A 27,178-nucleotide genomic window follows, 5' to 3' on the forward strand; every position below is an offset into this window, starting at 1 on the left:
GAGATGCAACGCCCCACAAGTTGCAACACGAGAAGTATCAAGAAAGAAAAGGACATAATTAGCAAGACACGATTCCTACAAAGCAGAAGCTTCAAGAGAAGGGAAAGGACAGCAAGACCAACAGAAGGCCGTTGTAACTGAAGTGGGCAATAAATTTAACCGCTAGGTGGAACCCTGCTGGGATGGAACACCCTGCAGTGACGCGACTAGTTATCAATAAATATTTCCATATCCTGCCCAGCGAAGAACCAAGAATCAAGTAAGAAGCAGAGAAAAAGCAGGAAGAACAGAAGTTGAAGATTCGCAAGATTGAGACCAAGAAAGAAGATGGGTGAAGAATAGACGACATACCTTCCCAAATCCCTATCCTAATGTAAACTAGTCGTCTGCGAAGTATTACAACGAAAAACGACCGCTTTCAGCGACACATAACGATGACTTTCACGCATACAAATCCAGTAAACCATGAGATTCTGCACTCACAGCTCCATTCCATTATGGGACCTCCACAACAGCAACACACACTTGCAAAGCTAACAAGGAACAATGAACGAAGCTGTACATCAGATACTTGCCACATCCATCTCGCTCAAGTCCACCACCTTTGTGCAAAAACATTCGCCAACCTCATGCTTAAACATTTATAGGATTGTGTGAATGTGTGAAATCAAATTATGTGATGTAGGAATTGTAGAAAAGAAATGTGTGAAAAACTAAATAAGTTAAGCACACTAGACACCTAATAAACTACAAAATAACAGTCATTGACTATGGACTTAAATAAAAAATAGACTATCGATAAAAATAAGTTATTAGTTCTGAAATGGACAGTATATAAAGAACAAAAGTAAGGCATAATAAACACTAAAACTATATGCCACTTATTTTCTCCTCATAAAAATAAAAGAATAACTATATTTTACTTATTTTCTCCTTATAAAAACAAAGAATAAAAAATTATCTTAGTGAATGTTTTCCCTTTTTTTTAACATTTGTACCATTTGTTAGGATAATATCTCAATACTTGTGTAGGTATATTTCTTTGTCAAAGCAATTCTTGGAAATAATTCTTATTAGTTAGTGTAATAATGTTGAAATGAGCATCTAGAAACAAAAACATTTTACTTGTACATGATATTTAGAAAATGCATTAGGAATAGATTTTACTTAATTACTACACTTATAAAAAATTATATTTCTAAGAAAATCTATGTGAAAGACTCCTCACTTTCGATAACAAACTTCTTAAAAAACAAACTTCACACTTAAATAAAGAAAGAAAATAATTAATAATAGCATAAAAATATTCTTCTCTTGTCACTTATGAGAATAATGTGGAAGAATATAAAAATATAAATTAGTAATACAAACTAGCATAGAACCAGAATAACGTGGCTGAACAGCAGGCAGCAAAATTTAGATAAAGCAATACTTTTTGACTAACTTAGACAACGATTCAATCATTGCCTAAATTCAGTGCAAACATTAAGTTCGAAGGGTGGTGATATGTAAGGTGTCAGGCAAATCCAACACCTTCCATGAAAACCCTGACATGATAAGCAAATCCAGTAGTATGTCACATAGCTCCGAATAAATCGTGACATTAAATTAACCAAAGTAATACGAGTAACGAGTGAGCAAATGGAATACCACAGACTAACACAAGAATGCCTAAATGCATGTCATACCATCCCACCGTGAGACACACGCAGTTCCGAGGGGAGAAACGAGAACAGAAGCCGAGAGCAGAACAGTGTTAAGCTGGAAGGCCCTACGATAAGGGACGGATGGACACGCACGTCGCCAGCTAACCGCTAGGACCGCACCACCCGCAAGTTTTGCCGTGAGACTTTTTCGTGTCTCTGTTATGTCAAGACCACCCCCCCCCAGCCAATGTTAAAAACTAGAGCCCTCCAGAAGAACAGATAGATCTTACGATAACACGAAAAGGGCTACACTACCCGCAACTTTTAGCGTGAGACATTTTCGCGTCTCTGTTTCGTTAGGACCACCCCCCAGCCCATGTTAAAAGATAGAGCCCTCCAAAAGAACAGTATAGATGTTACGATAACATTAAAGGATCACACCAGCTGCAAGTTTTAGCGTGAGACTTTTTCGCGTCTCTGTTACGTTGCAAACTTTAAAAACATTGCCCCACCACGAAAAGTATAACGTTTCTCATTGGATAGACAGAATTTTTGCAGGCGGAGCTTAAGGTTAACATTGCGACCCTGATTGGTCAGATGAAAACACAGCCAGACAGCTTTTTAAACCGACTTCGGTACATTGTAGTAAGGAGAAGTTAGGATGGAGTTGCTTCCGAGACAGCGAGGTGAGCAGAGCTGTGCTGCCCGCTGCCCCCTGACGAACACCGACAAGGTAATGAATGCATGCGATGCCGCATTTTTGAACGCATAAGGCTTCACTCAGAACTGCAGAAGTCTCATCTGTTACATCCCCTTTTTGCGTAATACTAGTGTCGATCGTCAATTAAAGCTCATGGTGTTCACATTTGCCACTTGAAGTAAAAATCTGAAACGCGATGATTTTTGTGTTATATAGTTATTGAGAAACCACTTCAGCTACTGTAATTTACGACAAGTTAGATTAGTAATTAAAGATGTTTGATGGTCACGGTAGACCATTTTGATAGTTTTCTCTTTTGTGAAACTTAATTTAAACCTAGATTATAGATGTGATATGGGATAGGTCATCCTTCGATCCATTGTAGAACTTGGAAACCCATTCAGGGAATATTCGTTCACATTTATGTTGAACGCAGTTGGTTTTTACCATCCTGTATTAAAACATTTCCTTTTATCAATAGTGCAATTTATAAACGATGTTTTGTGAGTAGAATGAAACTTCGAATGGTAAACTTAACTGCTTTTTCGACGTTATTTTACCAGCTAACTAAAAATAGGAAAGCCTTGAACCCCTTCCACTAAATTTAGTTAGTATTAAGATTCTTTTACAGGGAGTGCAGTGGAGCTGACGCTGAAATCATTAAGTATTTGGTTATATCATCGCTAGTCTCACTGAACTCTTCTGAATTCTACATGTCATGTGTGGTCTGGCGTCTCGTTACCAGCAACAGGTCCCAGGTTCAAACTAGTCAATTCCCTAAAAAACACGCTCAGATCGTCGTTGCACGAAAGTGGTAGGGAGATACGATATAGAACAAACAGACACCACGCAGCATGTTTAGAATATATATATATATATATATATATATATATATATATATATATATATATATATATATATATGTGTGTGTGTGTGTGTGTGTGTGTGTGTGTGTGAGCGTGTGTGTGTGTACAAGTTGACACGTGCTGCAATGTTTATTTACATGTACATTCTTTATTTCCTACAAGGAAACAAGGAGAACGATCCTGATTACGAGGAAGTCATGATGCAGGTTTCATTTACTTTATTCTTCTCCATAAGGTGGCTCCTTTTCTATCGTATTTACATTCTATCATGACGTAACGTGCTGTAAATCAACGATAGATTCATTCATTACTCAGTGCTCTTCAGAAACGTGCAGTTCAATGCGGTAGAGCAGTACCAGTACAGTACTCCCTGGTCGCTCGATTGAAAGGGGAGGCCCTATTCCGTGGCATGCGAGGTAGCCTGACCTGAGTCCCCTTTATTATGTCTTATGGTCTTATCTGAAGTCACTTGTGTATGAGACCCCAGTGGATATGGAATCAATTGACAGAGTTGTAGCTGCCTGTAGTGTGATTCCTAACATACCAGGGAAATTTGTCAGGGCGTGTCAGAAACTTGTTCGTCGTTGTCATTCTTGCGTTGAGGTTGATGACTAGGAGTTTCAGCACATTTTGTAAGAAACATTACAAATGATACGTTCATTGTGTCAATGATGGTATTTGCAGATAGCTAATGTAAATAAAAAAAATACACAGTATTGTGATTTTGTGCTTATTATTCCCTTAAACTGGCTTCTCTGACCCCAAGCCCCCTACATCAAACTGTCCAATAGAGCATCCTCTATGTCCTGTTAAACTTTTACACGTTCTTACGGAAACATACACACACACACACACACACACACACACACATATATATATATATATATATATATATATATATATATATATATATATATATATAATCCTTCGTTGTACAAATTATTTCTAATTATACGGCCTTTATCCTATCATGATGGGTAAAAGTCTTAAAGTTACAGTGAAAATACAATGCAAAATACAACGTAGAGGACTCAAAAGTCTATATTCTCGTCCTTGTATCTCTGACTGAGGGGTACCATGGTTCTGCTTAGTTCTAAGAACTACATTATTTATGCAGTATATGCTATAGTTTTGTTATTCTTCAGTGAAATTCCGCTAAGCTCGTTATTTCTGTCGTTATCATGTCGGTGCGTATTGCTTTGGTAGCCAGACTGATATTATTGTTTTTTGGCTAGAGTTTCGCGTTTCGTTTGTTGTCACACCTTGGTGGATCTTGGCATCTTATTGCGTTTCTGTTTCTATTGCGTGCGTTTCCACGTTCTGTTCACTTGTTCACAAATCAACGTCTCCAAGTCTTAATATCGTAACTCGAAACTGCAATTTTTACAGAAGAAGTGAAAGAAGTTTAAATAACCACTATAAATCTAAATTCATTTGAATCTTGTTGGAAGTTCACAGACAAACAGTTGAAACTGAAGGGATTTGAGTGTTTTATACTAATGTGCTCTACTTGTTTTAAAAAAGGGCTCTCCGACTTCTTCTCTGGAAAAATCTGCGGCCTATTTCTATTGTAAGTTGCGCTACAAAAAATGACAAAATAATCTAATATGGTATTCTTGTCCATTTTTCTCGATACACCACCAGCAATAGGTTTTAGTCTACCGCTTTATGTTGAAACCAGGCTTAGATACAACTGCTGATAAGCAGTTGGGATGCACTTGCTGTCGCATGAGAACAACAGATCCTTCAACTTTATTATGCCTGTCCGAGGATGTCGCAGGTCAACAGTTGCCTTCCTCTGGATTGCTTGTGGACAAAGATACACTTTGTTTCATTCTGGTGAGTGTATTTTAAGTACACTTTGCGTGGTCATCAATTTTCTGTATTATACTCCAAATCACCTAATTTTTTTTACAATGTGTGGCGGTTCCCTGTGACTCTACTCATTTAATCAAGGTAACCCACTGACACGGAATGTACAGAGACTGGTTCTTCATTCTTCTTTTGATCAGAGAGAGCACGAAGTCTCCTTCTGGGAATACCCCCGTTCTAGAAAGAGATGTTCAGTATTCCGAACCTAAGAGCCACAATGACAAAAACAGAAAATAGGAATCTGTTACTGTGTTGCCCTCTGCAGCGATCAGAGTTTGAATGTTCTGCTAACTTTACCAGCTCGCATCTGTAAGAATGGTAAAACAGCTGGCTATTTTATATGAACTACGACGGGCAATGGTATCATGCCAAACATAGCACTACCTTTCCTCGTTTCTCTTGTTGTATAGTGCGAAACTGAAGATGTAACATTTTCATTTGTAGTAATAAAGGCTTATATCAGACCGAGGGATAGCCAATACTTTCTGCGGATCCAAAAATACACTGACAATGGACATATCTGAAACTGAAGTAATTTGGTCCTCATTTTTCAGCTCCCTGAGTATAGCTTTGTTCGCAATGTGAGAGGAGTATTTGTTTGCCACATCTGCTTTCTAGCCTCCAGAATTTCGCTTATTTCACGCTTACCCTTTTGGGGATGAAAGAATGATTAGTTATGTTATTGGTTGAATGTATTAGTGCATTGCCTTAATGTGGCAGGATTCAAGGAGACATATTTACTTCCCTTGATCCATCTCAGGTACATCCTGTGCATCTTCGCAGTGCTCAGTTTGGCATCAAAGTATTTCCTTCTCATTACTTTCTTTGTATAGCGTGCCTTACGCTGTTTATATGCTCTCTCACTGACTCCTTTATTTCAGCTCATAGTCTGCCCCTCCTTTTAGAATGTTTTCCTCTCACATAAGGCGACAAAATTCCATCTGCTCCCAGTTTTCTTATGGTAGATGCCGTCCACGTAACTGTAGCAGAGACAGCATGCAGAAACACTTCTGGCACATCTTAGTATTATTAGCATGAATTAATATGGTCTTGAAATTTTTCTTCTTGATTCAGTCGTATTTCGAATCTGTCTTCTGCTAACAGTTTTCACAAGTCGGCATATGAATTCTCGCTATCTGCTATAATATTCTATATGCCAAAACTGATCAAAAAAATCCTGCCTGTTTTCTGGAGTTAACTTATTATGAAATTTCACTCTGAATAAGTTGGGACTACTGCACCCAGGCTTCATAAGTCTTAACTTTGGTTTCAGCACTCTATCGGCCTTTGTGTGCCAAATTTCTGTTGAGGAATTCCTTTCCTCGATCCACTATGCATGAGGAGGGATTCCTACTGCTTTGACGTGTCTTCCTTTCATTACTTGAGCATTGCCGTATTTCAACGGTGCCTAGTGAGGATCATGTTGAATTACATTGCGCATATTTAATGTTCGAACTGATTAATAATTAGCCAAGAACTTAATTACTGATACCAACCGTAGAAGTGGCAAATTCGGAACCTGTTCACAAAGCTGTTTAGTAATTACTATTCTAGGCGAAATCACTGGTTATACACTCACTGGCGACTACATATGTAATGAGCATATGTACTGTTGGTTACAAGTAACGGTAGATACTGCTGCTCCCAAGTTAACACCGAGGACACAACACACCTAACACTTGCAAACAGTAAACTTTCCGTGTACAAACTTCGTAACTGCAGTTACTCCCAGGAAAAACATCGTAACATAATCTGCGATTCTTTTCATCGGTGAATGAGTTTCTTAGAAGACACGATATTCGAGATTGCGAATTAGTTTTCAGATGTACGCATGTCATAGTTGATAAGGTGGATAGAACATAGCTCTGCGTGGACTGGAATAGGTTCTCTAATGACTTTACACCAAATTTCTGTAACATTTGATGTCAGCTGGCTGTTATGGTTGTTCTTCCCCATATCAGATCAATTGCATGAGGGAACGAACCTTCAGTTAGGGCCTGACTGCTCCTTGGCTGTAGTTACTGCTTTGTTTGTGTTCCACATTTTGTATCCCCTGTGTACGCAGCTGTTTTCGACTATGGTGGTTCTGAGAAAGCTGTGTTTTGAATGTATTTTGCCCGCGTTGATGGACGTCACATGACTTTTGGGAGGGAACTACTTTTACATTTGTCGAGTTGGTAGGACTGAAATTTGATCTTTCAAAGACATTATATACAAGTAACATTTAACATTTTTGTTCTATTATCTGTTATACAAATCTTAAATTATATTGAAGTGCTGCATTTTGAAATCATTTCCACGTCGTGCGAAATATGTATTCGTTGATAGTGGACTTCGGGCCATTAGTGTTACAGTTGGGTAACGGCCGCTATGTAATTCAATTTAGATAAGATGAACTCGTTCACTAGTTTCATTTTCTGTACAATATCGAGACTCCTTTCTGAACGTAGCCCTATGCTGGTCCAAACTTTAATATCGAGCGTCAATTTGTAGCCTGCATCCTGTATGTACGAATACCATGGATTGCTTCCTTCAGTTTAGGAATCAAGTTGAAATACCAGGAGCTTAAATCTCAGAAGTGTGGTGGGTGGTACTGCACTTAACAGACCAATCGATCGAGAAAACAGTCACACTTGCGACTTGCGCCTTATTAGCCAGAGTATTTCCTGCAAAATAATGGACGGGTGTTGCAGAAAAGTATCGCCGTTTCTTTTTCTCATTTGGTCCTAGCCTTTGTTCCAAAATGTCCAGCTTAAACCTTTGTGACTTCAAATTATTCCTAAATTGAAGGAAGCACTTTAATGGTATTCGCTTCAGAACTATTAAAGAGAATTTTCGGGCAATAGCCCGCTCCACTCGAACTATCTACACATCCACCGCTGCTACGTGTATCGTATGACTTTCACATTGCTGGCAACGCGTCTTCAGTAACACTGGTGAGTACTTTTAAGTTCATTGAAACTCTGAAACTTGTATCCGTTTTCTACACGTTGTAAGTAAATAGTTTACACTATGAAAGCTCAAATCCTGGTGTTTGACATCAGATTCAGCCATCGTGGCTTTGTTGCTGAGGGTAATCACTGATGTTCGTCCAACAGTGAACCTTTCCGTAAGTTCATTACTTTGAATATGTAGCAGCTGAACATAGCTGCTGTTACTTCAAAATAAGAGTTCAGTAAATATTTTACGTGTGCTGTTTAGTGTTGTGCCGGCACAAATACACTAAGGTCATCTGAAAATTCTCACATTAACGTCAAACCTGCGAGTGAGCAGTTCAGTTTCCTTATGAAAGGTTTAAACGAAATTGCCGTTGATAGTGGGCAACTCTGACGGACTTACAGCTATATACCGAATGGTACTAGTTGTCCATTCACATGATTCTGGATTAAGGTCATTGCAAAATCTCACTGACAAACTGGGAGTATCCATGGTAGACTGTTTTTGCACTATTTTGAGTATAAAGCGGTGAGAGTTCCGGCAGCGAGCTTTAGCAAAATCATTACGTGTTACAAAGACCCTTATTCTACAGGTAAGCGTAAAGCCTACTATGTCGTGATAGTCAACCGGTTGTCAGTTATATTGCCTCAGACACTACATTCATTTGATAATCTTCTATAACGTTTGTAACCTTTCCACCGAAATTTAAAAGAATATTATTTAAGACTGCTAATGATCATTGAGCTAAGTGTAACCTTTCCGGAGAATTTTTAAAAAAGACAATATTTAATAGAAATGGGAGCCAAACATAACCTCCCTAGCAATTAAATTTAATGACAATAAAAATGAGAATCGCAATCTGACTCAAAGTATAAGCTGTCACGAAAATGATGAAAAACAATTCAGTGCTAATGAAACTTCAGTGACAATGAAAATTCAATTAAACCGAAATATCGGTCTTTGGCCCTGTGCAAAAATCAGAATTAATTTCTTACCTCACTATAACTGCATGTCAAGTTTCTGCTCTTATTGTTGGCCACGGCTTGGAGGAAATGCATTGCAAATAATTTTTTTTTTAATTTAACTGAAACTTTACTTTAAGGGAAATGGAAGAAAATCATTGGTTCAATTAAATGGTTTTTTTGTAAAAAATTGCTTTGAAATCAAAAATTATTATTGGGGCGATTATTGCACAAATTAGTTACAGTTAATTTACATTATTAGATGAGCATTGCTGATTCATTACCTTGTTTAAAAAGTAATATCCTCGTCCTGAATCTGGACCAGAATGCCATGTCGACGCTCGCCGACTCCTCACACACAACTGCACTCGACTGCTACTACCGACATACTGCACTGCTCACAGACTGCCCACTGACAGACTGCTCGCACCTGTACTGCACGACTACTACCGACCGACTACTGGACGCAACTGCACTGAGCTACTGCTACCGACAGAGTACACTGCACGATGACTACCGACAGAGTGCTGCTCGCAACTCTCGCGCGGTCAAGCGCAGACTAACCACGATAAAAGGCTCTCTGGTCAAAGATTTTATCATGCCTCACCATCGCTGCTACGTTACATAGGTGTTTCATAACCCTCCACTGGGGGGGGCAAAAATTTGGCAGCGATGGTGAGTCATTTGGACTTGCCATCGCAAGAAATTTTTACAATTTACAGAATACTCATATGTAGTACATAAATTAAATGTGGTGCACACGCACCAAGTACAAAATATATCAGACAAAGACAAAATGTGAGTACAAAACATAGTAGCAAATCAGAAAAATGCATATACAAATTATTTGACAGATAACAGAGTGCATACGCACTGAAAAAATTCTGTAGCATTTTCAAAACAAATAAACAGAATGGCAGAAAATCATGTTGACAAGTGGCATGAGTGCACATGCACTGCAGTTGAGGACATATCAGCAAATGACGAAATGTATATACAATGAGTAACAAATGACATAAGTATTGAACATATCAGGAAATCATAAAAGGTATACAGAATGAGTACAAATCATACTGAAAAATGAGAAAAGTGCACAGGCACTGAAGTTCAGTAGAAAACATATTAACACATAAGTGCACATGCACTGTAGTTCAGAACATATCATCAAAATAAAAATGTATATACAATATAAAAGACAAGAGTGCACATATACTGTACTTCAGAACAAATCGAAAAAATGTCTTTAGCATTTTCACAACAAATAAACATAATGGCAAAAAATCATGTCAACAAGTGCCATAAGTGTACTCGCACTGGAGTTCAGCGAATCGAAAAAAAATGTATAACCCATGAACATAAATGATGTTAGCAAAATAATCTTCACTATGTGACAAGAATTAGGATAGGAAAGGGAAGGATTGCATCATCGTTGTAGCACTTTAGATTGCACACAGCTGTTCTGAAAGTCCATGTCTTTCCACAGAAGTACAACACCAAGTGACACAATTTGAAGTTCTTTTCCCATCAGAATTTATCAGCGTAGCCAAGACACTGAACTGTCGTAGTAATGTTCCATGTTTTCATTTTGGCAGTACACTAGGTACACCAAACAGTGCGACCATAATAACGTCTTCATCGCTCACGGTGGTGGACAGCATGTCGTGTCAACACCACGCTCTTACAAGGCACACCAACGTAGAATTAGTGCAAAAACCAAATATAGTGCTCCATGATCATGAGGATGGACAGGACAAATCGACATTGCAGTAATTCAGGGTAGTTAGCTCATAAGTTGAAGGACATTAAGTCACATAATATTGAGAATTACAGTAGTAGTTTGCGGCATTCATAGCCTAGTTATTGAACATTTCTGTACCATGTATTTAGTATTACAGAATAATGTTCATAAAATTAAATTATTGGCATCATGGGTAATCATATTACAATAAACAGTGGCAGTCCTTGGCCAGTTACAAAGCATATTTAGTATGACAGAATAATGTTCATCAGAAGTCTTAATTGAAAAGGTGAGTCAATTATTGGCCTAGCATTAACATAATACATTGAGTGATACAAATTATTGGCACTCATTGGCCATTTGCCAAAACATGAAAAGTCAACATTGAAAACAAGAGCTAATTAATGGCATAACTAATAACATAATTCATTTAGTGACATTATAGAACATGAAAAATCATCATTGAAAACAGGAGCTAATTAATGGCATAACTAATAACATAATTCATTTAGTGTCATTAATTATTGGCACTCAGTGGCCAGCAAGTATTGAATAGAATAAAACATTGTTCATCATTCAGTATTATTCAGATCATTAAGAAGTCATTATTAAAAATCAGTTAATTACAGTCATAGCATTAATAATCATGGGCATTATAAGCAGTCTCATTACAATAAAACATTGGCAGTTATTAGCCAGTTACAAAGCATTATTTTATACATATATTTGTTTTTTTTGTCTCATTAAGAAGTCATTACTCAAGTGACATACTATTCAGAGCTAATCAGTATTATTCAGAATTATCATAAACTAGTGACGTTATGTGGGACTGGTAATACATTTTTTTGTTAGCAATGCATTGCGTTGGGATCGATAATTAATTGCTGAGGCATAACACTATTTGCTTTTGACCTATCGCTGCAAATGAGGATAGGTAATGTCATTCGTCATGAGTCAGCTGTAGCAAGGTTATGTAACAAGGCAGTATATGTGGTCACATTTATAAATGATAGACACAAATGGGTAAAAATAAAAATGCAAGTACTAGAACAAGTATAATAAGTAACAGGTTTAGTAAGTATCATGAAAAGCTTTTCCTGGAAAAAAAATACAAAATGGATTATTGAGCTGAAAGAAGAAACACATACTATGCTGAAAAGTAGTGAGCTTCGAATTAACAGGTAGTGAAATGTGTATAAAAATGTGTTCCATAGCTGTCCTTTCCAAAACTTTCCATCATCCTACTATGCAATATAACACCTACTGTCAAAGCAAACTGCAACAAATACTTAAATAACTACATAGCATAAATACATAACTTCAACATTATCCTCATCTGTAAAGAAAAAACTTCATTATCAATCACTTCATTATCCATATTATCATAACTTCATTATTATCATCACCTGTAAAGAAAAACTTCATTATTCATAGTAGCATATCCTTCATCATTATTCATCAGCATTCATTATCATCTGCAAAAAAAATCACTTCATTACTCATTATACAACTATTCCTTATCTCTAGCACATTTCATCACTAAAACTAAGATGTGTAGTTCTGTCTGACAGCCTGCATCAATCGCCTTGTATTCTGAAAGAAAAATTAGTTAAGACTGCTATTCTACGATGAGTATAGTATATTCTTGTTAATGCTTGTTAATCCTGATCCATTTACTCTTCCTCATAAAGTTATTGCATCTTCTTTCGTTTATTCCTTAGGTGAAATTCCCATTTCTGTTGAATTGATTTCTTACATGCATCATTTCTTTCTGAAATTGACGAACAAAGATTAATGTCTTGCATTTAAATCATATACCCATTAGATAATGACTGGTTTATGGTGACATAATTAACCATACAGCATATGTCAAAGACATTGACAGTGTTCAGATGCAAAAATGTACAGAGAATATCACAATGCAGCAGCAAAAAGAACAATGTAAAACAGTCACGATGTTGAGACATCATAGGGCAAAAAAAATGTCAAAGTCAACTGGTGTGTATTATATCTTAACCATTTCACAGTGCATACAAACAAAACTGGGGTACAATCATATATAAGAGGACAAAATGTGACGTTCGTTGCGTTCAGCTTGTATGTAGTGTAGTTAATAGAGGCGAGAATTAAAGACTTTAATGGAGAGAGAATTTGATAAAATTGATACGTCATTACATAGAATTGCATAATTATTCATAAAATACGTAAGTTCATCTGGAAAAATATGCACGGTCTGATGTGTAACGACAAGAAAAGCGACCTGCTAACCTTACCTTGTCGGGCACTTGCCAAGAAAAAATACGATAATCATCAGTAATTAGTCATATGAATATAATTGCATTAGTAAATGGCATCATAGTGTGTTGAATCATACAGTGTCTTCATTCAATAATGGGTTTAATATTTGACCAATGGTGGTTGCCTTTCGATTTTCTGGTTCTCAAAGTTTCGACGTGTACAACATTGGGGTGAGGGATGCTGCGAATCCGATATGTACCTGCGTATAGAAGTTCAAATTTACTGCACTTACCTTTTAATTTGCTGGATAAATAGTGTGTACGCACTAATATCTTCTGTCCAACGTGAAAGTCGCGGCGTGTACAAACCTGTTTTTGCTGTCTTCTCCGGCGCTCTGCGGCACGTTTGATGTTGTTCAGCGCAATGTCAATTATTTCGTGGTGTCTTAGTCGACGACATTTAGCGAAGTTTACTAATTCTTTAATTTTGTTTGGTGGTTCAACGTTTTTCAGTATAACAGACGGAGATAGCATAGTGGATTCATTTGGAATGGAATTAATTACATCTTGGAATGAGAATATGTGTGTATCCCAATCAATATGTCTTTTGTGGCAGTATATTCGGCACAGCTTACCAATTTCTTTCATTAACCGTTCACAAGGGTTCGAAGAAGCATGATACTTGGATATATAAATCGGAGAAATGTTTCTAGCTCGTAACATACGTGTCCATGTAGCTTGCTGTAAAAGAATTTTGCGTAGTTGCGTGCGTTCGTCGTCTGTATTTGCACTGCTTTGTTTAACCTTATCGGAAATCATCTGCATTACGTCGTAGTCAGTTTCGTCTGGAGTATTATAGTTGTGTACGTACGTATCTGTGAACAATGTGGGATTACAGTCTATGTTGCGTGTTGCGGAAATGACCTCTGTGCGGTTAATTGTTTGTTCTTCCGCAGACAATGAATACTGAAACTCTAAAGCCAATTGTACATTTTCGTCCTTTAGCATTAAATAAGAATTTTGAAAATCAACCACTGCATCGTGTTGTACGAGAAAATTAGTACCTAAAATTACGTCTGTCGTCAATAAAGGAACAATCCAGAAATTAGAGTGAAAAGTGTGACCTGCAATACAAAATGATAAATGCGTCTGTAATTTAACGTCTACTCCTTTACTCGATACTGCTCCTTTTACTTTCATTTTGCCTAATGGTAATGTAGGATACGTATTCTCTTTGTTGCACTCGTTGAAAGTCTCTTCATTTATTACTGATATAGGTGATCCGGAATCAATTACTGCTGAAAATTTCGATGAACCAATTTTAATTTCGATAACAGGATGTGAAATAGTTTTCTGAACAAATGGTCTTTCCTGCAAGAGAGTGTCTCTGATGTCGTCAAAAGTAATAGCATTTTCGTGAACAACATTCTGCGTGTCTAAAGTAGTGCTTACGTTACTGGAATATGCAATCTGTACTGTGTCTGGTCAAATTCTGTCGTACGTGCTATTATTTACGGGAGGATGCTATGGCATTTCGACTATTTGAACTGCTCTGTTATTCCTTACTGACGTGTTACGCTATAGATGACACCTATTGCCTGGTTCATTCACCAGAATATGTTGTTGCTAATGTTCTTGCTGCTGATAAGATAGACTGTTATTAAATGTTCGCTGATAATTGTGCTCATTATTTTTACGTCTGTCGTAATAGTCATTCCTATACGGTGCATTGCGATAGGAATTGAAATACTGTCTTCTTTGTACGTAGTTGTTTCCTTGCTGTCGTGCGTTACTATTTGTTGGATCTGGGACTATACGTGCACGCGGCGAAACATTAAAGCCTGGTTGACCTTGTGCATTCCATTGTTGGTTACGTATGCTAAGCAGCTGACTTTCATGCTATCGTGGTGAAAAGCATCTATTGTTACAAAAATGTGGTTACTGTTACTGCTAATTTTACACATACTGATGATTAAAATTTTATCTGTTATTATAATTACGCTGGTAGTTCTGGAGTGCCTAAAGAAAATTGTCACTTTCGGTAAAAATTTGTCTTATCGGGTTTTTATTACAACGTTTCTTAATTCTACAAAGAGCAATAGTTAAAGAGCAGTTTTGATAGATATAAAGGATAGTAGAAGAGAAGGCAGCAGTGCAGAAAACTAAAGATGAAACAGCACAACTACAGCTCGGGGCCCTATGCACGCTACGGCACATATTCATTAAAGCGTAATGAATCCCCTGAGGTCTATTACGCACTGCAAATAAATTTTAGCTTTTGCGTTGCAAGCAATAGCGGTAAAATTCCAAAAGTAAATCGCTGTATTCTTGCTAATTCCAGTTTCTGCATAATAGGTAATGCTGATGAAAATACAATAGCAAATTATCGCCTCAGGTTCAAAGCTAGCTTCTGCATTACAGGTAATAGCGGTGAAAGTACAAAAATAAATTGTCGTATACAGTGCAAATCGTGTATCTGTGTTCTGCCATTATTAAATTCCTTAGATTTTCTGGCGGATAAAAATTGCTCGTAATCTACGTTCTCGTCATTGAATTTGAAAACACGTTCGGGTTTGTGAGTGAATCTGTTCGTCTGTGTCATTTCGTACTTGAAGTTGCGTAGCTTTTCATATTTTAAGTCGCGTAGCTTTTTGGATTTTACGTCTCGTAGTCTCTGTAAATTGCTCACATTATACGCGCTGCGTAAGTCTGACAAATGCTCGCAACGTGGCGGATTCTGTGACGTATTGGTGACTGAAATAGTTTTTAATTCTGTTACTTTAATATTTTCGCCAATTTGGTTGTTGTGTCGTTCACTTTTATTAACAATTTCCGTATTCAGAGTGTGTGAAACTTCCAGTGACTCTAAATTAATCTCGTCGCGTATCTGTACTGTGTTTTTAGGGAATTGTTCATTGACTGCATTAATTTCGTGTATCTGTGTTGCGTTTGCTGAACATTGTTCAGTGACTGCATTAATTTCGTCTTTATGTGATTCTGTTGTCCCTACACGTGTACTACTTAATTCTTGTGCAACAGTGCCAACTTCTTCATTACTGTTATTAGCACAAGCCTCAGTATCCTCACGTAATTGTCTTGTATTATCACAATATTGCGCGGCAATGGCTTTAATCTGTTCACTAATCTGTTCATTCCGTTCACTAAGTTGTTTGATTTTTTTATTAATGTTGTCTTGTTCTTCATTCGATTGTTTATACCTTTCATTAATCAGTTTACTTTGTTTGAGATTGTTATCCAGTTTTTCATTCATTAGTCGTAATACTGCCAAAATTTGACCCAAGCCATTATTACCTACTCTATTCACTGTGCTGTTTAATGGTGGATCTGGAATTGTCTTGCTTTCTGTAACCATTTGGTTATTCTGAGATTTACACAAAGGTTTGCAGTCGAATTTACACTGTCAGTCACTATTTCGGAATTAAATGGATCCGTCGTACTTTGTGTATTCTGTTCATTTTCATTGGACAAATTTGTGTCTTTGTCACGTGAATTTAGTAAACCGGGTGTGTTAAGCTGGGCAGCGCTCATTACAACAGAGCGTTCCGCGTCATCAATTGTCGCCAAATTAACAGACGAGACAATCGAGTTCGTTTGTTCATCATTAAGATAAAAGTCATTATTAGTGATTGGAATGCACTGATTGTTAGTGAACGCAGGATTGTTATCATTACACTGCGTGTCACATGTCCTATCGGTAAAGTTGTTTGAGTCGGTAGTTTCATTCGTAATACCTCGCGATATACTATTCACAGTCTTTCGCGGCATTTTTACAACAGTCAAAATTATTCACAAAATAAATAAGCACAATGCAAAAAGCAACACGCAAATACAACAGAGCAACGAATTGCCGATGATCTGAGGAAAGAAATTCACAATATTAGTAAAAGCGTTGCGCCAAATGTTAATTATATTTAAGCAAATAAGACCAGATATCTGACTGTTTTTCAAAAGACTCTCAACGAAATTCGATCCTGGACTGGGTGTCGCCAAGTGTAACCTCCCCGCAGTAATTTTAAAAGAATATTATTTAAGACTGCTAATGATCATTGGGCTGAGTGTAACCTTTCCGGAGAATTTTTAAAAAAGACAATATTTAATAGAAATGGGAGTCTAACATAACCGGTCGTTAATGACAATAAAAATGAGAATCGCAATCTGACTCAAAGTATAAGCTGTCACGAAAATGATGAAAAACAATTCAGTGCTAATGAAACTTCAGTGACAATGAAAATTCAATTAAACCGAAATATCGGTCTTTGGCCCTGTGCAAAAATCAGAATTAATTTCTTACCTCACTATAACTGCATGTCAAGTTTCTGCTCTTATTGTTGGCCACGGCTTGGAGGAAATGCATTGCAAATAATATTTTTTTTTTTTTGAAATTTAACTGAAACTTTACTTTAAGGGAAATGGAAGGATATCATTAGTTCAATTAAATGGTTTTTTTGTAAAAAATTGCTTTGAAATCAAAAATTATTATTGGGGCGATTATTGCACAAATTAGTTACAGTTAATTTACATTGTTAGATGAGCATTGCTGATTCATTACTGCCCACTGACAGACTGCTCGCACCTGTACTGCACGACTACTACCGACCGACTACTGGACGCAACTGCACTGAGCTACTGCTACCGACAGAGTACACTGCACGATGACTACCGACAGAGTGCTGCTCGCAACTCTCGCGCGGTCAAGCGCAGACTAACCACGATAAAAGGCTCTCTGGTCAAAGATTTTATCATGCCTCACCATCGCTGCTACGTTACATACGTGTTTCACGTTTTCTTTACGTCCTATAATCTTACTGCTCGGCTTAGTATTTTGTTGCCAAAGTATATCAAGGCTGTTTTCCTCATTGAGTCTAGCGGGACGCCACCTTGATGCAGCACTGTCCGTGCAGGACTAGAGGCTTGTGTATCCTTGTGAGGCTGAGGGCCTACTTCCGGAAAGGCCTTAGCTGATGGGTCAGACAAAGTGTGTCCTACAACGCCCTGTCTTCCTTTTCCAGTCCTAGATCTTACCCAATTCCCTTCCCCAGCCCAAGGTGTGAAGTGATGCATGCCAAGGGGTGCGTGGCACATGGGAAGATGCCCAAATCTCGTGGGACCAAGATGGACACGACTGACGAAAATAAATTGAAACAAATTGAGGGGCAAACTGAGACCTCAGACCCCAAGCATCGAGGCCACGACCAACAGAATGCACTCCCACTTCTGAATACGCGTCTAAACCTGAGCAAGAGGTAGGAACTGTAACTGAGAAGTTGGACCAGATCAAGATTAAAGTCTTGTCTGGGGCCCAGAGGAGGAAACTTCTCTGGGAACAGAAACAAAAGTGGAGGGGATTAAAAGGGCTCGAACCCTAGACCCTCACGAAAAAACTGTCTCAGGTCGAAGGGGATACACAGACACCCACAGCGTTGAAGACAGGCAACAAGAGGGTAAGGGAGGAATCTAAGACTCCCTCCTCTCAGGATAAGTGAGCCCATAAAAAGCCGAGGAAAGAAATAGGGAAACTGACCTATAGTACTGCAGTCTCGGTTTTTAAGATGGCAGTTATCCAGGAAGGCTATCCGCTGGTGGGCATCACTTTGCAGCAGGAGGAGCTCGTACAGAAGGCCCTCTTTGAGAAGGTTGGGGGGGGGGGGCGCTGGTGCAGGACTCAATTTCAGGAGGGTCTATCTGGATCGTGGAGCCCTCATTTTTATGTGCGAGGGTATGCATATGGTGGAATGGCTCAAGGACATGGTGCCCATGATATCCCCATGGGAGGATGCGAAGCTGCTGGTCAAGACGGCAGCTGAGCTTCTCAAGAGCGCAAAGGTATCAATATGCTTACCAAAGAGCCTTAAGGATGTCCCTCCAAAGACTCTATTCGAGAAAACAGGGGTCCAGAACCGAAAAGTCTCGAAAGAAGATTAGAGAGTAATCAACCAGAAGGCTGTACCAGAAGGACGAACCCTGGTGGTGGAGGTTGGAGAGGTCCTTGAAGGCGATGCGAGAGCAAGACCTGAAACTGTTTTTTATTTTGGTTCTCACAGGTCACCATCAGGGTAATCAATGGCAGGATGTAGAAGACTTGAGGTGCTGCAGATTAATCAGCAGCGCCGTAAAGGGGCAACTGCTGGCCTGGGGAGACAGGAAGTGGACACAGCCCTGATAAAGACCCCTGCTTATATAGAGGGGGTGAATCAGGCCTTGGGGGCACTGGAGGTAATTTATGCCGATTTAGGCTAGAAATCTAAGAAACTCCTACGAGAAATGGAATTTCTTTCATGCCAATGATGGATTTCTGCTCCGGGGACCTGGTAACCATCAGGATGCAGCAATGTGAAGAAGCTATCATGAGGGAAATTGTTTTGACCTCAGCATATCTTCTTTACAAAGACAGCTCTCCTCCTCCTTTGAAGGAGGAAACTGACAGAAGCTTGCCATCGGCAAGGTGGTCAACTGTTTGTTGGATGTGATGCCAATTCCCACAACCTAGTGTGGGGCAGCAAGGACACCAACAGTAGAGATGAATACCTTCTTGAATTTCTCTTATCTAACAACCTGGATGTCATGAATAAGGGTGACGGACCAACATTCAGGACTAGCAGAAGGGAAGAAGTAATTGCCGTAACCTTTGGTTCAGTGATGATGGGCAGCTATGTCAAACATTGGCATATGGCCTTAGAGCCATCCTCATTGGACCACATGTATATTACATTCAAGGTTGAAAAGGGAATCAGGCAGACCACAGCTTATAGCAATCCCAGTAAAACAGACTGGGAGACGTAGAGGACAGACCTTGACTTAAGCTTATCGGAATTTTAACCTCGATAAGGAATTCAGTAGAGTTTGAGGAAGTAGCAGAGGCTGTAACCTCTGCCATAGTGACTCATAGCAGGACAAGACGTGTACAAATAGGAGTGTGCTTTGGCGGAACAATAACTTGGAAACGCAAAGAAAACAGGTATGAAGACCGCTTAACCTTCCAGGACGTAAAGGACAATGGGAAAAATATCGTGAGGCCCTTGTCAACTACAGCCTTGCAATTAGCAAGCAAAGGAGGAATCCTGGAAAACATTCTGTGAGGTAGTAGAGGGCATGGCTGCTCAAGCCAGACTTCACAGAATCCTCACTAGAGTACCAACTAATCCAGGGGGTATGTTGGGGAAGGAGGATGGGGAATTTACAAAGACAGCACATGAGACGCTGGAACTGCTCCTCAAAATTCACTTTCCTCAATATTCTCTGGTGTATAACATAGACCAGAATGCTATCCCTGAGAGACAATGGTTCTCAGGCACTCGAAGAGAGGACTGGAAATTTGCCAAGGAGTGTGTCGATTTCAGTAAAATCCAACAGGCAGTGGGAACATTCCAACCGTTCAAGTCACCTGCCCAGATGTAATCTTTCCAGCTCTCCTGCAACAGGCAAGAGAGAATCTTATAAGAGTCGTATTCAGGTTATTCAACCTAGCAGCAGGAATCATTCTCAATATTGGCAGTGAAGGTTGTCTTTATTCCAAAGCCAGGGAGAACTTATCATATCAAGGCTAAGGATATGAGACCAATCAGTCTGTCTTCCTTCATTCTTAAAACATTGGAAAAACTGGTTAATGTACATGTAGGGGAGATGAGGCTAACTAGGGCTCCTCTACATCCAAATCACCATGCATATCAACCAGGTAAATCATGTCAGGCAACTCTTCATCAACTCGTTGGGAGGTTGGAGAACGCACTTCACTTTCAACCAATAGCCCTCTGCATCCTCCAGGACATCGAGGTGGCTTTGGTTAACACAACCTTCGATTCCATGGTTAGAGCACCAGAGGTGCCTGACCTAGGGGACCACTATACGTAGATGGCCTAGGACCATGCTTAGTCGAAGGAAGGTAGAGGTCACCATGATGTATGAAAAGATGGTACTTAACACCACTAGAGGTTGTCCACGAAGAGGAGTTTTGTTCCCTTTATTGTGAAAACTAGTGGTGAACGAACTCATACAGGAACTAAATTCCAGACAATGATTTTGCCAAGGATATAAAGATGACCTTGTCATAGTAATACTTGGCAAATTTACTGACACAGTTAGGAATACGGCACAAGGTGCGCTGAACATTGTGCAAGAATGGTGCATTAAACAGGACCTAACGGTTAATCCTAGGAAGACTGTTGTGGTACCATTCACGAAGAAGCATATCCAACACTCAAATTGGAATCTAAAGCTTTTTGATGAAACTCTACCTGTGAAGGGGATAGTGAAATATCTAGGGACATCCTTAAATGATAAGCTGACATGGGCCCCTCACATTAAGGGCATCTGCTCTAAGGCGAAATGTACTCTAGTAAGTACCAGAAGGGCTTGTGGCAAAAAATGGGGCCTAATTCCCAGAGGTATGCACTGGATATACATCACGGTGGTTAAACCTGGGATCTCCTATGAGGCTGTAGTATGGTGGAAGAAGGTAGGACATCAGTTTGCAGCCAAAGAGCTTGCTAGTGTGCAGAGACTACCCTGCACAGCCATAACAGGCGGAATTAGCAGCATGCCAACTACTGGGAGGGAAGCCATGCTGGACATGCCTCCACTACACCTCTAGGTCAAGATGAAGGCAGCAGATGGTGCATATAGACTCAAAACTGATAAAAACTTGATATAATTGGGATATCCAGAATCATAGACTAAAATAGTGAGTGAGGTAAATATAGGAACGACTGGGGAAATGCTGGCGTATATGTTAACTCCCAACCACTTCAACAACCCTTACAATATAATAATTGGAAGCAGGGAGCAGTGAGAAAAACAGTTCGACACGGTACAGGGGACATTGTCTGGTCCACTGATGGGTCGAAATCAGAGCAAGTAGCTGGGACCGTGGTGTATGGGGTTAAGCCAAGAGTGGAAGGCATCATGTGTCTAGGAAAACTGGCCTCGGTATTCCAAGCTGAAATTACTGCGATCAGAGCGTGTGTGGAGGAGAATATGCATAGGCGCTACAAGGACCGTAGCATCTACATCTATTCAGAAAGCCAGGCAGGCCTGAAACCATTGGCAGCTCCTGCAGCAAGATCTAAGATTGTTGCAGAATGTCACAGGGCTCTGGTGGAGCTAGGGGAAAGCCGTAGAGTGAACCTAGTGTGTGTCCCTGGACACTCAGTGATCGGTGGCAATTAAAAAGGTGACAGATTGGCCAGGATGGGGCAAAGACTCCATTCATTGGACCGTAACCTGTCCTGACAATCACCAAGGCTATGCTCAAACTAGAATACTGGACAAAGATCTATAAACGAAAACATGGTACGGTAATGATGCCAAAGCCGCGCTTTAAAAGAAGCTCTGTAATCCTGGGTTTGAACAGGAAAGAGATTAAACTCATGGTTGGACGGATGACTGGCCATGATAATTTCAAAATTTCAAAAAACACCTACATACAATGGGTGTAACGGAAGAAGATCCTAAATGTAGGATCTGATGAGAGTGAAGAAACTACATCACACCTAATTTCTGAAGACGCGGCATTGGAGACCAAGAGACACAGTATTTTCGGGACAACTAGACCTGAAGGAATTGTGTCTAACAAAGAAGTGGTAATGGGACTCCTTGCACTATTTTAGGGCATTAGTTAGCTTTACTAGATGTACAGCGAGCGATACCGCTCAATAGTCTCGGTTTCGGTGCGAGCAGTGGAGGGTTAGACCAAAGCTGTTTCAACTTCCCTGCCAAAATCAAATCAAATCAGATCAGCTCTTCTTTCATCAATAACTGAGTCACAATGCGACTAGTATGCCACCTATTTCAAATGATTATCCTCTGGGGCTTCCCAGAAACGCATCATATACTTCCTCTTCTGTGAATAACTGTTTTCTGCCTCGGCCTCTGTGAATAATTGTTTTCTGCATCTCTGCACGTCGTCGAATGATTCGAGGCTTTCGTCTACTTCTACTGCAGCATATAATTCACGGAAGTGTTGCAGCACCCTGCTTTTGGTATAAGTCTACTGTTGTGTTGGACCGTTTCCTACACCTCGTTTTCCTATTTCTTTATGTTATTAGTCACAGCGTTTTAGATGCAGATCTATAGGGAAAAAATGGCGAGTCGATAGTAACAAATTGAGTACGATAGATTACATCCTCTGTTGCCGTTACAGATAATACTACAATGTGATCGATAAAATTACTTTTATTTCGGCTTTTCCGTGTCCAAGTTGGATACCAGATTGTAACAATCTTCTCATATAAAATATTTTCAGCACTTGATCTCTCATTTAGGCCCTGTAGTTTCTCTCCCTGCAGTGACAATTTTTGTGCTTTAACCTGCTTTAGCCTTGAAATTTTGTTGGTTATGTCTGGTGTATTTTTTTACAATCTACATCTACATCTATACTCCGCGAGCCACCTTACGGTGTGTGGCGGAGGGTACTTATTGTACCACTATCTGATCCCCCCTTCCCTGTTCCATTCACGAATTGTGCGTGGGAAGAACGACTGCTTGTAAGTCTCCGTATTTGCTCTAATTTCTCGGATCTTTTCGTTGTGATCATTACGTGAGATATATGTGGGCGGTAGTAATATGTTGCCCATCTCTTCCCGGAATGTGCTCTCTCGTAATTTCGATAATAAACCTCTCCGTATTGCGTAACGCCTTTCTTGAAGTGTCCGCCACTGGAGCTTGTTCAGCATCTCCGTAACGCTCTCGCGCTGACTAAATGTCCCCATGACGAATCGCGCTGCTTTTCGCTGGATCATGTCTATCTCTTCTATTAATCCAACCTGGTAAGGGTCCCATACTGATGAGCAATACTCAAGAATCGGACGAACAAGCGTTTTGTAAGCTACTTCTTTCGTCGATGAGTCACATTTTCTTAGCATTCTTCCTATGAATCTCAACCTGGCGCCTGCTTTTCCCACTATTTGTTTTATGTGATCATTCCACTTCAGATCGCTCCGGATAGTAACTCCTAAGTATTTTACGGTCGTTACCGCTTCCAATGATTTACCACCTATGGCATAATCGTACTGGAATGGATTTCTGCCCCTATGTATGCGCATTATATTACATTTATCTACGTTTAGGGAAAGCTGCCAGCTGTCGCACCATGCATTAATCCTCTGCGGGTCCTACTGGAGTACGTACGAGCCTTCTGATGTTGCTACTTTCTTGTAGACAACCGTGTCATCTGCAAATAGCCTCACGGAGCTACCGATGTTGTCAACTAAGTCATTTATGTATATTGTAAACAATAAAGGTCCTATCACGCTTCCCTGCGGTACTCCCGAAATTACCTCTACATCTGCAGATTTTGAACCGTTAAGAATGACATGTTGTGTTCTTTCTTCTAGGAAATCCTGAATCCAATCACAAACCTGGTCCGATATTCCGTAAGCTCGTATTTTTTTCACTAAACGTAAGTGCGGAACCGTATCAAATGCCTTCCTGAAGTCCAGGAACACGGCATCAATCTGCTCGCCAGTGTCTACGGCACTGTGAATTTCTTGGGCAAATAGGGCGAGCTGAGTTTCACATGACCTCTGTTTGCGGAATCCATGTTGGTTATGATGAAGGAGATTTGTATTATCTAAGAACGTCATAATACGAGAACACAAAACATGTTCCATTATTCTACAACAGATTGACGTAAGCGAAATAGGCCTATAATTATTCGCATCTGATTTATGACCCTTCTTGAAAATGGGAACGACCTCCGCATTTTTCCAGTCGCTAGGTACTTTACGTTCTTCCAGCGATCTACGATAAATTGCTGATAGAAAGGGGGCAAGTTCTTTAGCATAATCACTGTAGAATCTTAAGGGTATCTCGTCTGGTCCGGATGCTTTTCCGCTACTAAGTGATAGCAGTTGTTTTTCAATTCCGATATCGTTTATTTCAATATTTTCCATTTTGGCGTCCGTGCGACGGCTGAAGTCAGGGACCGTGTTACGATTTTCCGCAGTGAAACAGTTTCGGAACACTGAATTCAGTATTTCTGCCTTTCTTCGGTTGTCCTCTGTTTCGGTGCCATCGTGGTCAACGAGTGACTGAATAGGGGATTTAGATCCGCTTACCGATTTTACATATGACCAAAACTTTTTAGGGTTCTTGTTTAGATTGTTTGCCAATGTTTTATGTTCGAATTCGTTGAATGCTTCTCTCATTGCTCTCTTTACGCTCTTTTTCGCTTCGTTCAGCTTTTCCTTATCAGCTATGATTCGACTACTCTTAAACCTATGATGAAGCTTTCTTTGTTTCCGTAGTACCTTTCGTACATGATTGTTATACCACGGTGGATCTTTCCCCTCGCTTTGGACCTTAGTCGGTACGAACTTATCTAAGGCGTACTGGACGATGTTTCTGAATTTTTTCCATTTTCGTTCCACATCCTCTTCCTCAGAAATGAACGTTTGATGGTGGTCACTCAGATATTCTGCGATTTGTGCCCTATCACTCTTGTTAAGCAAATATATTTTCCTTCCTTTCTTGGCATTTCTTATTACACTTGTAGTCATTGATGCAACCACTGACTTATGATCACTGATACCCTCTTCTACATTCACGGAGTCGAAAAGTTCCGGTCTATTTGTTGCTATGAGGTCTAAAACGTTAGCTTCACGAGTTGGTTCTCTAACTATCTGCTCGAAGTAATTCTCGGACAAGGCAGTCAGGATAATGTCACAAGAGTCTCTGTCCCTGGCTCCAGTTCTGATTGTGTGACTATCCCATTCTATACCTGGTAGATTGAAGTCTCCCCCTATTACAATAGTATGATCACGAAACTTCTTCACGACGTTCTGCAGGTTCTCTCTGAGGCGCTCAACTACTACGGTTGCTGATGCAGGTGGTCTATAGAAGCATCCGACTATCATATCTGACCCACCTTTGATACTTAACTTAACCCAGATTATTTCACATTCGCATTCGCTAATAACTTCACTGGATATTATTGAATTCTTTACTGCTATAAATACTCCTCCACCATTGGCGTTTATCCTATCCTTGCGGTATATATTCCATTCTGTGTCTAGGATTTCGTTACTGTTCACTTCCGGTTTTAACCAACTTTCCGTTCCTAATACTATATGCGCACTATTTCCTTCAATAAGAGATACTAATTCAGGAACCTTGCCCTGGATACTCCTGCAGTTTACCAATATTACGTTAACTTTTCCTGTTTTTGGTCTCTGAGGACGGACGTTCTTTATCAACGATGATAATGTCCTCTCTGGTAAGCCGTCAGGTATTTTATCGTTTCGCCCAAGGGGGGGTCCCTCTAACCTAAAAAAACCCCGTGTGCACGCCACATGTACTCTGCTACCCTAGTAGCTGCTTCCGGTGTGTAGTGCACGCCTGACCTGTCTAGGGGGGCCCTACAGTTCTCCACCCAATAACGGAGGTCGATGAATTTGCAACCATTATAGTCGCAGAGTCGTCTGAGCCTCTGGTTTAGACCCTCCACACGGCTCCAAACCAGAGGACCGCGATCGACTCTGGGCACTATGCTGCAGATATTAAGCTCAGCTTGCACTCCGCGGAGAAGTATGAAGTGTAATCTCTGTGTACTTTTTTCCCACTCAGTTTATTGCAACCGCATATTCTGAACAACCTCTTTAGTTTGGGTTCCACAGGTTCCTCCCATCATTTCAATCTTCTAGGGTGTTCCCAGATGTTAGTTGATTTCCAGTACCCTTTCCGATGAGAAGTCGTTTCCTGCTGTAAGCTGACACTGTTAATACAATGATCGGAGTAACGTGCAGGCCAGATTTGTGACATAATAAGGTTACGTACTAAGTTTTGAAAGACGTAATATCGCTTTATTCTGTTCGCTGGAGGACTAGTGGCTTATGAGTACGTTAATGTATATGTGTTTCTCGCCTGTCATGTGTCAGTCATTTTTAAATTGCTGACCAAGTACTCTTGTTTCACGCATCTGCTAAACTCTGGCTTACGGTATTTTTTGGTAATAACAGATCTAAAATCAACATATACAACTCTGATCGCGCTCCATGGTAAAACGTATATAATTTCCCGTTGAAAAATATCGGTCCTCAACTCTCGACGACTTTTGCCAGACGGGAATGCACATTTATGTAGGTTGTATCCACTATTTTTACCGATGTTTCTCTACCTCGTCGGCCGGAGTGGCCGTGCGGTTCTGGGCGCTACAGTCTGGAACCGAGAGACCGCTACGGTCGCAGGTTCGAATCCTGCCTCGGGTAT

This window comes from Schistocerca serialis, chromosome 1, assembly GCF_023864345.2.
Source record: "Schistocerca serialis cubense isolate TAMUIC-IGC-003099 chromosome 1, iqSchSeri2.2, whole genome shotgun sequence".
Classification (NCBI taxonomy): Eukaryota; Metazoa; Arthropoda; class Insecta; order Orthoptera; family Acrididae; genus Schistocerca; species Schistocerca serialis.